Source organism: Mustela putorius, unplaced genomic scaffold (genome assembly GCF_011764305.1).
Source record: "Mustela putorius furo isolate JIRA1106 unplaced genomic scaffold, ASM1176430v1.1 tig00000095_pilon_pilon_pilon, whole genome shotgun sequence".
Classification (NCBI taxonomy): Eukaryota; Metazoa; Chordata; class Mammalia; order Carnivora; family Mustelidae; genus Mustela; species Mustela putorius.
Window position 1 is genome coordinate 13696404 of NW_025421280.1, and position 13142 is coordinate 13709545.

Sequence of the window (13142 nt, forward strand, 5' to 3'; positions counted from 1 at the left end):
CACTCTTCCAAGCAGTATGTAATTTTGATACCTGTTTAATTTTAATCCTCTCGTTTGACAGAGTGATTTCTCACCCTTTTTAGATGGTGCCATGCACCCCTCAATTGAGTTTCTTCTCCCTGCTGTTATAGTTTGTTCCTGCTTGAAATATTTAGAGAAACAGTTCCCCATAAGCAATTAATTTAATTAGGACTGCATGTGTGTGTGAACACACACAAAAACACTTTTTTTTCTGTCACACAAGGAACTGTTTTATTATTTCCCACTTTGTTAAATATTTATAGTGTATCTTCTACAAAGCAAACTTCTACATGAGTAAATACAAAGCATATATAATCCAGTTTTGAGGGAGATCTAAAGATAGAATTGACTAATAACAATGTTCTGAATTCATATAGTCTGTTACAAAGTGCCATAATTTTTAAATCTACCACCAAGTTATTTTATAAATGATTCTTGAAGATCCATAAAATCCAGCTTAGTAATTCAACAAAGCTCTGGGTCCTTAGGTCTATGACCAGGTTTCAGCCCTGCTACTGGAGATCAATCAATATTTCCTGGGAGGTAGAATACAGGACTGGGGTATTGAGTAAATGATGCATGAGTGCACACACACAAGCACATTCCTTTTTATGGAACATATCCAACTCAAAGCCAAAACAACTCATCCAAAAATATTTTCTGGTCTAGAATCTTTATTCTTACTAGCAACAAAAATGCAGTCTCACAGCTCATTTCTTTTTTGTCCCTTTCTCTAAAATGGGGACACTTGTTGAAAGTCTTCTCATAAGCAGAATTCCCAGGTGCAGGGAGCTGACTGGATGGGTAAGTCGATTCATTTTCCTTATCTTTCTCTGATAGCACCTCCATTTGTGTCTGTGGGAATGCTTATAAAAGAAATGTGTTTTTCTGGAGACATCAACTTCAATTTTTTTTTTCATTTTACAAAGAATTCTTTCCCTTTTCCTGATATCCTACCTGCCAATCATGTTCACCCATGATGTAAAATGTATATAGCATGCCTGGGGAAGGGGCTATTTGTGTCAGGGATGAGGGTAGTAACGCAGGTTTCTGTAAATCCAATATGATGTAGGGCCCCACATGACTCAGTTCCAGTGCGAGGTCACAGTTGGAGAGATACAGGTCCACTAGAGCACATTAACAGAACCCTAATTTAAAGCCCAGAGTGATTCTTAAAACCCTCTTCTCTCAAATTCATGAACTCCACAACTACTCCAGGACTTCTCTAAATCCCTTACTCTCCAGTGTCCACCAGAAATTCTCTTTGATCCCTAGGTCACATGATCATAAGAGACAAATCTCTCTACAGGATCACACGTGTAGCTATGTACAGACATATACTCATACGCATATTGGACATTTACACATCTAAGTGTATATCTCTATGCATGTACACATGTGTGTGTGTATTACACACACTCACACACACACACTTAACCCCCAAGTTGTATCACAAAAGCTTATAAGTTGGATCAATAAAGAAACTCTCCTTAAAGATAAAGGAAAACTGAGCCAGCATAGGACAAAAAGACAAAATCAAAAACAAAAACAAAAATCTTTAAAGTACCCAGAAAAGGTGAAAACCTCCTGTGTGGAAATATTTTTGGCCCCATCACAGATCATCATCCTTCCTGTGGGCTCTTATGTTACTACTACTGTGCACACCTGTCTCCTCTCTTCTGTCCATGCCTAGATGGTTCACATCTGATGCTCCACTCTAACGCACCTTTCAAAGCCACACCATTTATGCAGATATTGAAAGAATGATGTACTTCCATGAGAAGTGTTCCTCCACAGGAGGAAAGTGTAGCTGAGAAAGCCAGTTTTCCAAGCAGTAAGGAGAGATCTGAGAGACCGAGTTTGTCATGGCTTTAACTCAGACAAGTGTTTTTATTTTCTAATTAGCTTCTAGATCTTCATGACTGTATTCATGGATGAATGTTGGTCCTATTCACAGACCCTCTCACTGCCCATCAGGAGACCTCCAAAAGTGCTCTGAGACCCATTTATCCAACACGATACATTAGCCAATGTGAGTTGCCAACAAGTCAGATAAGATTACTGGCAGCACTAGACTGAAGTCTAGTTAAGGTTTCCTCTATCTTTCCTGTCTTTTCTTAAAGGAACAGTGGCAAAACTGATAGCCATTCATCCATACTTCTAGCCTGCCACTACTGGGAACGGCTTCCTAACCCTCGTGGACTGCCCTTCATCCTGAGGCAGCCGAGTCTTAAGACTCTTAAATTTGTGAGATTAAACTCAGATTAAAATTCTAATCTGAGTCAAAAAGAACAATTACTTAGACCAGCATGAGCTCAAAGCTTTGATGACTAATGCTAAATCCAGCAACACCACTCAACTGAGCTCACATTAAACCAAGCATAGGGAGGCAGCTTGCCTTCTCAAATGAGAACATTTGTCAAGCTCACTCATGCAAAAAACAATGGAGGGCAGAGACTTTGGATTTGAGGACAAGTCTAACAGAGGCCAAATAGGAAAGACAACGGATGATCAGGGATGAAGAGGATCTAAGTAAGCAAACTGTGAAGACAGAACCAAATGGGTCTTTGTGTGGCCAGCCAAAATCACAGGTTTAGAAATGAAATAATCTGCAACCAAGGTGCCCCTTAGATTTTAGCTCAGTTGATTCAGCAGGAATTCAGGGGTCCTGCATGAATGTTTACCTGTCAAGCAACCTGATGGAGAAGCAGCCTTAAGAATCAGACTAGGGCTTTATGACCCAGCTCTGTTCATCACTAGGTGTTAAACAATGGATAAGGGGCTTGCTTCTTCTAAACCTTTGCTTCCTCATCTGCAATATTCATAAAACACTAGCAAATTACTTAATGGGCTTGTAAGGTTCCAGTGTATTAATGTGTAACAAAGTAGGGACTCAGTAATAATGTCCACTGTTATTCTGAAGGGCCAGGTTCTCTCTGAGCAAGTAGCTGGTCCAATCCCAATAGACAGTGTGACTCACAAGGTTTAGCTCTATCTCCCATCTGGGGGGAGAGTAAACTGGAGATTTTAGTGGGAGCCAACCTGGAGCTTGAATTTTTAAGCAAGTTTCACCAATACCTTATACATCGAAAGGATGAGAACCACTGGTTTAGGTTATGAAGATAACAGCTGGACCATCTTTGGAGCTGAAATTATTTTAAGCCATTCTTTTCTGCAGAGGATCCTTATAGAAGATATATAAATATATTTATAAAAATTTAAGGATTTTGCAATTCTTTTGTATTTTGGAAGTCACTTAAAATATCTTAAGTTTTAGTCTAAAAATACATAATTTAAAACTCAGAAATACATTCCCATGGAAATAACTTTTTTCAAATGTGGTGAGATTTCTAGGAACTTTTCCAAAATCCTTGAGGTAGCCAAAATATGGTACTTTCACTTTGCATTGTTATGAGCTAAAAGGACTTTTTGATAGGACATTAAAAAATTAAAAGTGAACATGGCATCAAAGGCAAAATGGTACTAAAGTAAATATCAGCATACCCAAATTAAGAATTAAAGTCTCCTTGAGGTCTGTAGTTAATTGCTCTGGCCATAGAGCTGGCATTTAGTTATAACTGTGAAGGCACAGTTCATGGGCACAGGGTCCAGCCAGCAATGGTAGGTTGTTTCAGGAGTATCTGCCCACTCATCTTCTTGAAAATGTTTACCACTTTGAATAGTTTTCAGTCTAGTTGGTGAATTTAAAGATTTCTTTTTAAAAGAAATTTTTTCACATGGACTCCCAAGATCTGCTTACGCATTTTGCACATATTTAGATATATTTAAAAGTATAATAGTTCTGATAGAACTATAAAGCATATACTTGAATTTGAAAAGAAAACTGCAAAACTATTAAAATTAACTATTAAAATTAACTATTAAGCTATTAAAATTAAGTTAATTAACACTAACAAAATTAACATGAAATATGATGTATCGTTAAAGGAGATTGCTGCCCGCAGTGTGAGTATATACTGCGTTTTCGTGTTCTTGTAAATTTGCTGAGTTTATGCCAACATTTTGTTTACAAAATCCCATGGAGTCATTTGCCTTCCCTTGGTCCAAACACAATTTATATAAAGTCCTTTTCAGTTTTTTCTTTCCTATGGATACTAGCTGGATGGACTAATGGCAAGAAGAGATCCACAAACCTGGAGGCTCCAGAGAAGGCTAGACAGGAGAATCCCAAGACCTTATTTTCCAAACACTGTTATGAATGGGGAAGCCCATCCTCTGTAAGGTAGGGTCATGCCCATTGTCCCAGGAACTAAATATTCACAAAGTTTCTGTAGAGGTTGATAAAAGACGAATAGGGGTTTTCATGAGTCAGCCATCCTATTAGGAAGAAGAAAACTGCTACCAGAAGGGACAAAGTCCTGGTCAGAGTGCCACACTAGGTTCCAGTGTGCTCTGAGATAAGACAACCAGGCCTACACTGCAGTACGCTGGCTACTGAGAACCAGAAGATGGAGCTGGTCTGAACTGAGAAACGCAAAATGTGTATCAGATTTCAAAGACATAGTTTGAAAAATATATACATTTAAAATTCTCAGTAACACTTTTTATATTGATTACATATTGAAGTACGTTTTATTTAAGTCAATATTATCTAGAGAGTTTCCAAACTGATTTTACCTTTTTTTAATGTGGCAACTAGAAAACTTAGCTATAGGTGTGGCTTCTAATCTATTTCTACAGCATGGCACTACTCTAGGCATTATTTGATTCCTCTTTTGAATCCATCATGGCATCTGATAGGTTTCACTTCCATATTTCTATCAACCAATTCTCTCCCTCCTTCCTGTGGCAACTTTAGTCTAAGGACCACTACTCACACCTGAATCCTGAAAGTTTTGCTTCTACACAACTGTTAGTGTGATCTTCTGAAACTCTTCACATCATGTCTTGCTTGCTCAAAATCCTTCAGCTGTTCTCAATTGTTGTCACAATAAAAGCCAAACATATTGCCATGGCAACAAGATCTGCCATTATCTACTCCCTGCCTATCCCCCTCACTTGATCTTGTGTCACAATCTTCAAGGAGCTAGCCAAGGATCCATGGCTTTCCTGGCTCCTTAAAGACACCACCTAAACTAGTTCTACTCAGGGTCTTTGCACTAGGGGTTCCCTTTGCCTAGAGAACCCTTCTCCTTCATAGTCACATGCATAGTTCCTTCTTATCATTAAAATCCTGATTTAAATGATGCCTCCTTAGAAAGTTTGTCTTTGACCTCCCAATCAAAAGTAGGCAAACTCAGTTACATCCTTGGGATTTTTCTCTGTTGTAAATATCAGTTTTTGAAATTATTTCATATGTTCACTTTTTTTTTTTTTAACGATTTTATTTATTTGACAGAGATCACAAGTAGGCAGAGAGGCAGGCAGAGAGAGAGAGAGAGGAGGAAGCAGGCTCTCCGTGGAGCAGACAGCCCGATGCGGGGCTCTATCTCAGGACCCTGGGATCATGACCTGAGCCGAAGGCAGAGGCTTTAACCCACTGAGCCACCCAGGCGCCCCCATGTGTTCACTTCTTTATCACCTTTTTCCCTACTCTGGAATGTGAGCTCCATCAGATTAGAGATCCTGATTATATAGTTCATTGATGTTACTGGTTCACTGGTATTCTTAGGACCTAACATATGATAGGTTACTATTTGTTCAGTGAATAAAGTTACCTTGGACAGAATTACAGCTGTTTCATTCTACACATTGGCGGGCTGGAATAGCACCTCTGAACACACAATGAAGATTCCCTGCTTACCCAATCCAAGGCAAGCTGCCTGATAAAGTTCATCCAAACCTTTACTATATAGACACATCTGTATTTTCCGTTGTAACAGGCTAAAGGAGACCTGGAGGCAGGGGCTTGTCTCTAAATAAGTGAATCTTAACTAAGGCCAGAATTTCTTCCTGTTTTAACCCAACACAGGGCTCTCCCCCAAGATGTTAACAGCAGTCATAGGGCAGGTTATCACTTATCAAGACTTTAGAAGCATGCTCCTGACTTTTCCCCTCCCCCACAAAACACAAACAAACAAAAACCATACCTAAGTTCCTTCCCTGTCTATTCTTAGACAGAGGCAAAGTTTAGTTTAAACGTGGGATAAAGGGGAGATTAAGAATTTATGACTCACAGTTTCTAATAAGTCATTCCCATCTCTTCTATCTGGCAATAAAACTGTAGACTAATTGTACTTAAAGTTTTTGTGTAATGGGGGGTGGGGTAATAATTTAAACATTTTACTATCAATATTAGAACAAACATGAATATAGAAGGGAATGAGATGAAAGCCTTGCATGAAATTTTTAGCTAAACATTGATTCTTCCAAACAACTGTGCACTTGGCAGACTGTTCGGGCTACTCTCCTAGACCCAGGCTCAGACCCTTCAAATTTTTACCCTCTTCAGCATGAGGGGACTGGGGCAAAGATTTTTGAATCATTAGGGCAGTGATTCTGCCCAAACCATGGCTACTGGTATCTCAACTGTGAGCCAGAGAGTCTTCTAGTATGGGGGTATGGTTGAAAAGTCTGACCAATTTAGAGAGTATACTCTTTCATTATCAAGAAGGCAATCAGTGTTACTTTCAGAGCAGTAGTGAGAAGTAGGTATTTTTTGGAAGGAATTTTTTTTTTTTAAGATTTTACTTATTTATTTGAGAGAGAATGAGAGAGAGAGAATGAGAAGGGGGAGGATCAGAGGGAGAAGCAGGCTTCCTGCCGAGCAGGGAGCCTGATGCAGGCCTCCATCCCAGGACTCCAGGATCATGACCTGAGCCAAAGGCAGTTGTTTAACCAACTGAGCCCCCCATGCGCCTGTGAAATAGGTATTTTTTATTAGCTACTCTAAAACAATTTCTGGTTTCAGGTCACCAAAATACAGAAGTTCTAGATCTACTTCTACCCCACTCCCAGTAAAAACAACAACAAACCCATAAACACAAAGCACAAAAAATATATAAGCCAAATAGTAAAATCATCAAACAGCAAATTGAGGCATTAAAATGTTACTATTATGGTTTTAGTCTCCAGTTGAAGAGGTCACGTGGAACCTTCAAGGCCCCAGAGAAAATGCATTATAGGAGTTCATGTGCCATGATGCATGAATGGTCATGGAAGAGGCACTCTGGCTTGGAACCCCAGCACCTATTGCCACCTGAGAATGATCTAGAGGTGACCAGATCTTGTCTCCTGACATCTATCCTACCCTTTGGTTTCTGTGGTCTACACACCTAACACATATGCATGCATGCTTTTCATACCCTCCCCCATACCTGAGAGGCACAGTGCTGGCTACCTGGTGGGAGGATATTACCTGCTGCAGGTAATGTGCTAAGAGCCCTACATGCATCTTCTCAGGGGGCCCCTCACTGATCCTGGGCAATTGGTGCTGTTTTTCCTCCCGTTTAAGGATTTAAAAACATGGAGACTTAGAAATGCTATTTATTGATATGTACATACTTGTGTTTCCTTTTTCCAGAGGAAAAAGAACAAGGAACAAGAAGGCAAGGTCCACTCTTCTTTCTGCCTCTTAATCCATAACTCTATGTTTGTGTACCATATTCAGAAATCCCAAGGATTTCACCCACTTCAATATTAGGGATATTTTCCTGTGAGAAATGTACTCCTTCTGGGCTCCAACACAGAGGTCTGTAAAAGCCTTCCTTTCTGTTCCCACACAAAGGAGAGGGGCTAAGAGTCAATGCTATGGTCAGATTTCGGTGCTTGACAGAAAGCTTTGGGACTTGTCGAGTGCAGTTGAGTATAAATAACATCATTTAAGCCAGGATGTGGCTTGGTGACATAGCTAATTCCATTTGCAATTGCTTTGCCAGAATGGCTTTCAATCCTGTTTCACGTGATTTCACAAACCCTTGAACTGTATAAGGCTTCTTCACATCCACAGAGGCAATGAAGGACTTTTGAGAACACTTGCAAAGTCAGTTGGCAGAAGTCAGAAACTGGTGGATGTAAACTCCCCAGACACCCTTCTCCTGTTAGGCATTTGCTCTGTTTTGGTGGGTGGAGGGAGGCCAGCAAGTAGGCTGGCTGCAAGCTCACCAATAACCTGACTTCTCAGTTGGCATGTGGCTAGGTCTCCGTTTTGTCAGGGGATGAAGACAAAAATGAAAGTACCTCAGGTTTCATGGCAGTAGCAAGACCTGGGGCTAGAATTCCCTGCCTACAACAGATGAGGGGTCCTATTCATGGACCTTATCATCTAGACACATAGGCAAACAGTATGTTTGTTAAAATCTATGCCAAGAATTTACCTCCTAGGTATGTGAAGTGTGTGTGTGTGTGTGTGTGTGTGTGTGTGTGTGTCAGAGAGTGCAGATTTCTGATAGCTTTCCCTCTCTTGCTACCTCCCAACTGTTTTTGGAAAATCAGATTCTATACATGTCCTAATACAAGGAGATGCCAATATCCCACATTGTATATTCAGAGACAAAAAGAAGCCCAGACATAAGTATTCAGAAATTCATAATCAGCATAGCCGCAAACAATATTTTCTAAAGTCATTTCTTATGAACACTTTATGGTGGTGGATTCCACAGCATATAAAAAGACTAAGTCCCAAAGGAATTTATTAGTAGGCTAAGAAGAACCTTATGAATAAATTATACAAACCAGGAGACAACATGTCAAAAAGGACAGAACTATCTGCTGAGAAATTCAGGCAAATAGATTTAAATCATGTGTGTTACATGTAAATTACCACTTCAGATAGAATCCATTCATTCAACAAATATTTGTTGCTAGGCACCAAGAATAGAGGGGTGAACACCATGGTTATGGCCCCTGCCTTGTGGAGTTTAGTCTGGTGGGGGAGATGGTTACAAATGAGGGAAAAAACAGATCTGGATGGCACTGTGGTACAGAAGAATGGTGGGTGGCGATTCAGAGCCCCTCCTCACCGGTCAAGGCCTCTCTCATATGTCTGTCCTTGTCAGGACAGAGCAATGGGTTGGAGTCACCTTTAGCACATCTGTCATTGTACTGAAGAGGCAGTAAACAGAATTCGAGCTGATAAGAGTAGATACTATGCCAGAGCAGCCTAATCAAACACCTTGAACTTCAACCATCTTGAGAGGCAGTGTGAGCAAGTAGAAAGAGTGAGCTTGGGCACCAGAGCTGACTGGATCCCCCTCTACTCACCATCTGGGTGTTCTCTGGGCAAGACATTTGATCTCAGTGGACCTCAGACTCATCACATGCTACATGGGAGAAGTAAACCCATCTCTGAGAGTTCTTCTCAGAATGAGCTAATAAAATGTAAATTACCCACACACTGTTGGTCAGACAGAATAGATGCCTAAAGAAAAAGCTGGGATGCTTATTGAGGACATTCAGCTTCTCGTGGTTTAAGAGGGACAGCATGAAAGATATCCATGAGCTTCTGATGAGCCAGACTCTCTCTAGAAGCCAGGATAGGGATTCTGCACATCATTCTCCAAGATGAAAGACCCAGGGCAATCACCAAAACTAACACTTTTTCAGACTTCAAATTAGAGAGGTAGAGTTATTTCTTCTATCTTACCCAAGTTACAGGCCACATTGCTCTGATCAAGAGAAAAAGATTAGTCCTTATATTAATGTTTTGGTAGTAAATTCTCTTAGGATGGGAATAAGAGTCTCTATTTAAGATATAGACTGCACCCAGCACCATCCTTAAGTCAGGCTGGTGTTGCATACCTAAAGTAGACTCAATATGGAGAGTATATGTTGACAACCTATAAAATCCTGTGTTCCTACATCAGTTCTAAAGTGAGCCAAAAAATCCTGCATGTGCAGAATCTTAGTAGAATGTTTATAAATTTTCAAGGTTAACTTGTGCTCTATGGCAGCTCTTTTCCTGAATGCCTTGAGCTCCTTATACAGCTCCTGCTCAGGTCTGTGGGGTGTTTTGTTTGTAATCACAGCCCTGGCACTTGGAATTAGGTACTGGTACTTGGTACTAGGAGTCTGAACCCAGGTGGTCTACAGCAAATCTGAATCTTGAATTTTCTTAAAGAGCCCATGCCTGGGCTTTTACCATCTTGTGGCTCCTCCACTCCAACTACCACTGCTGAGAACTTACTTGGTGCTAGACATTAAGAGCCCTTATATGTAGTATATTGTCCCCTTATAACAACCCTTTGAGGGGGGTATATAAGCCACCTCCTAAGAAGGGTAACTTCAAAACACAGGGCAGTTTCATCCCCAATGGTAAACCAATGGCTATTACACATTGCTTATAGATGTCTATGTATAAATAAATTATTGATGGAGATACTAAACTTAATGGCTTCCTTAAGAGGGTTCAGTTTCCAATGATTTCTTCAGTTTTCTTTAGGCCTTTAGCTCTCTGGGACATGGATATTATTTCACATAGCACTGTATGCCCAGCACCCAGCATGTACCTGGAACTTTGTTTTAATCACCGTTTGTTAAGTTAATGAATGGAGACTTACATACAGTACAGGAGAAAAGGTGTGATCATAATATAAGCAAGAACATGACAGACTCCAAAGAGAAGGAGCCAGTTGGTGTCAGAGGTGGGTCCAAGAGACCAGCACACCAGCAAAGGAGTCTCAAGTCATCCTAGAGCCAACTCTTTGCTCCTCAGCAACCCATGAGACACAAGGAGGGAAGGACATATGGGGTTTTGTTGAAGTGGAGACAATATTAAGAGAGCCACTTGGCACTAAAGGAGAGACCAGCAGGTCAGTGAGGCCTTGGTAAAGAAGGCAGCATCAGAATGGGGACCAGATTCACTGTGGGGACAGAGAAGGTGCCTTCTAATAAGAAACAGCCTCAATACAGACCAAAGGTGAGCAATCATGGGGGAAGGACAAAGTACAGCAGAATGTTCATTCCTCTGTAACAAAGGGTATATGGAAACAAATAGGATGAGAGAGATGAACAAGACTCTAGCTTGAATCCCACATAGAGAACATGAGTTTATTCCATAGAAAGGTATGTCCTAGAAGAGGGAACACATGTGTCAGTGGTGTGCACCACAATAGGAAGTAGGATACAGACAGTTTATCACTCCACACCCCTCCAATCTTTAATGAGCCCAAGAAGTTCTCAGTTGATACAGATCTTGAATGTCTAATTCCTGACAACTGTATTAGTCAGGGTCCCCATAGGGAGTTGAGATATACCAAGTGGGAGAATCCAAGGAAGGGCTGACAAAGAGACTATTGACAAAGCACAGGTATAGGGCATAAGGGTGTTGCAGTAACCCAGGGCTAGTAAAATCGTTGGTCACCAATGTTAAGACCTCAAGGGTCAAGAAGTGGGAGAGCTTGCCATAATCCAGGAGAGGAGAGCCATATAGAAGAAGGCACCTTCAAATAAGCAATAACTGGGGCACCTGATTGGCTCAGTCAGTTAAGCATCTGGTTAAGCATCCAACTCTTGGTTTCAGCTCAGGTTAGGATCTCATGGCTGTGAGATGGAGCCCCGTGTTATAGTTTCAGATTCTTTCTCCCTTTCCCTCCCACCCTGTTCTCCCAGCTCACATTTATTCTTTCTAAAATAAATACAATCTTTATTTCAAAAATTATAAAAAAAATTTTTTTTTTAAACCACAAGCCGTAACCTTTGATCAAGAACACTAGGAGGCTGGGGACATGGGGAACAAAGTCCTGGATCCATACCCTCCCTTCCTCATATACCCTGCTGGGCTCCTATAGCCGGAGCCCCAGTGGAAACCAGAAGGCAAAGGAGCCCATGGATTTGTCCATAGGGCTCAGCCTCCTGGGGCAGAGAGCAAGGAGAAGGAAAGAAAACTGCATCTGGAGGGACAAATGGAAGATAACTGAAAAATCACTCACCTTTGTAAGCTGAGAAAGAGCGAGCAATGGGAGAGTGAGCAAGCAGGCCTCGGGCTTATAGCCTCTGGCAGTACTATCTAGCTAGAAGATACTACTTGGTTTTGTTTTGCTTTCATTGTATCTATTGTTCCCTTCTATTTATGATAGATGATACTGGTTTCCCATTTACTTAGAGATAAAGTTTCCTCTTAGAATACATTTAAGTGGGGGAAAAAGTCAGTCCCTTTAAAGATAAATATGAAGTAAACAACAGCACAGAGATGGAGGGGAATAGCAGAGATAATGGAGGCGGGTGAAAGACTTGCATTTCGGAAAACACCTCCCAGAAAACAGGGAGCTATGGACAAATTTCTGAGCGGGAGATAGGATCAAGGCTCTGCTCTGGGAAGCTTCATGTGGCTGCAGCCACATAATAGACAGCAAGTGAGATGCAGGGGAGATGTGGTGAGAGCCTTAGGGGAGGCCCATGGGGCTGCAGGGGTAGGGCTGAAGAGAAAGGAAGAATACCGAGAATGTCCATCTGGTAATTCATGGCTTGGAAGGCATGCAGGATACAGAGCAAAAGCCAGTAGCTGCTCCCCAAATTGCCTTTTAAAAACCTCTATTACCAGGAATATTAGAACTGATGCAGGAAAATAATGTCACAGCAATGAAAGCTTGCTAAAAGGTAGAGTTTTTATGCGATTCATCTCCTGCGAGGCTCTCCGCTAAGAAAGAAAACCATGCACGCTCTTCCAACGTGTGCCTACACCTCATGTTTCTCCACAACAGGTGGCTTTGTTTTTCAGGTTTGTAGTAAAAAAATTGGGAAGGTCAACCAGGCTTAGCATCTAGCACCAGGAGGGCAATTTTCATGCCTTGGATCGGCATCCTAGAGGAGGTGATTTTATAGCACATAGATACTGTGAATGTTTATTTAGAGCTTCGAACCAAGCCCGGCGATCTATTTCCTGAAGACTATTTAGTTAGAAAAATGAAGTCAAATAGGAAAAATCATCCAAGTGTCGCATAAAAATAATTTGAAACTAGAAGTGAGGAATAGGAATAGCTCAGCAAGGGGGAAACAAAGCTTTGGTCTAGACAGATTTTGAGACTAGTTGCTCACACTACCCTGGACTAAAACACACACACACACACACACACACTGAATTTCTAAACTTTACTTCACTTGTACGAAAATTACTTTCAATTAAATTTTCAATTTCTGGTTCCCTGAGAGCATTTAACCATTATGTTTTCACATGAACCAGTGATTCATGGGCATGGAGAAAAGAAAGAGCTCTATCACATGAT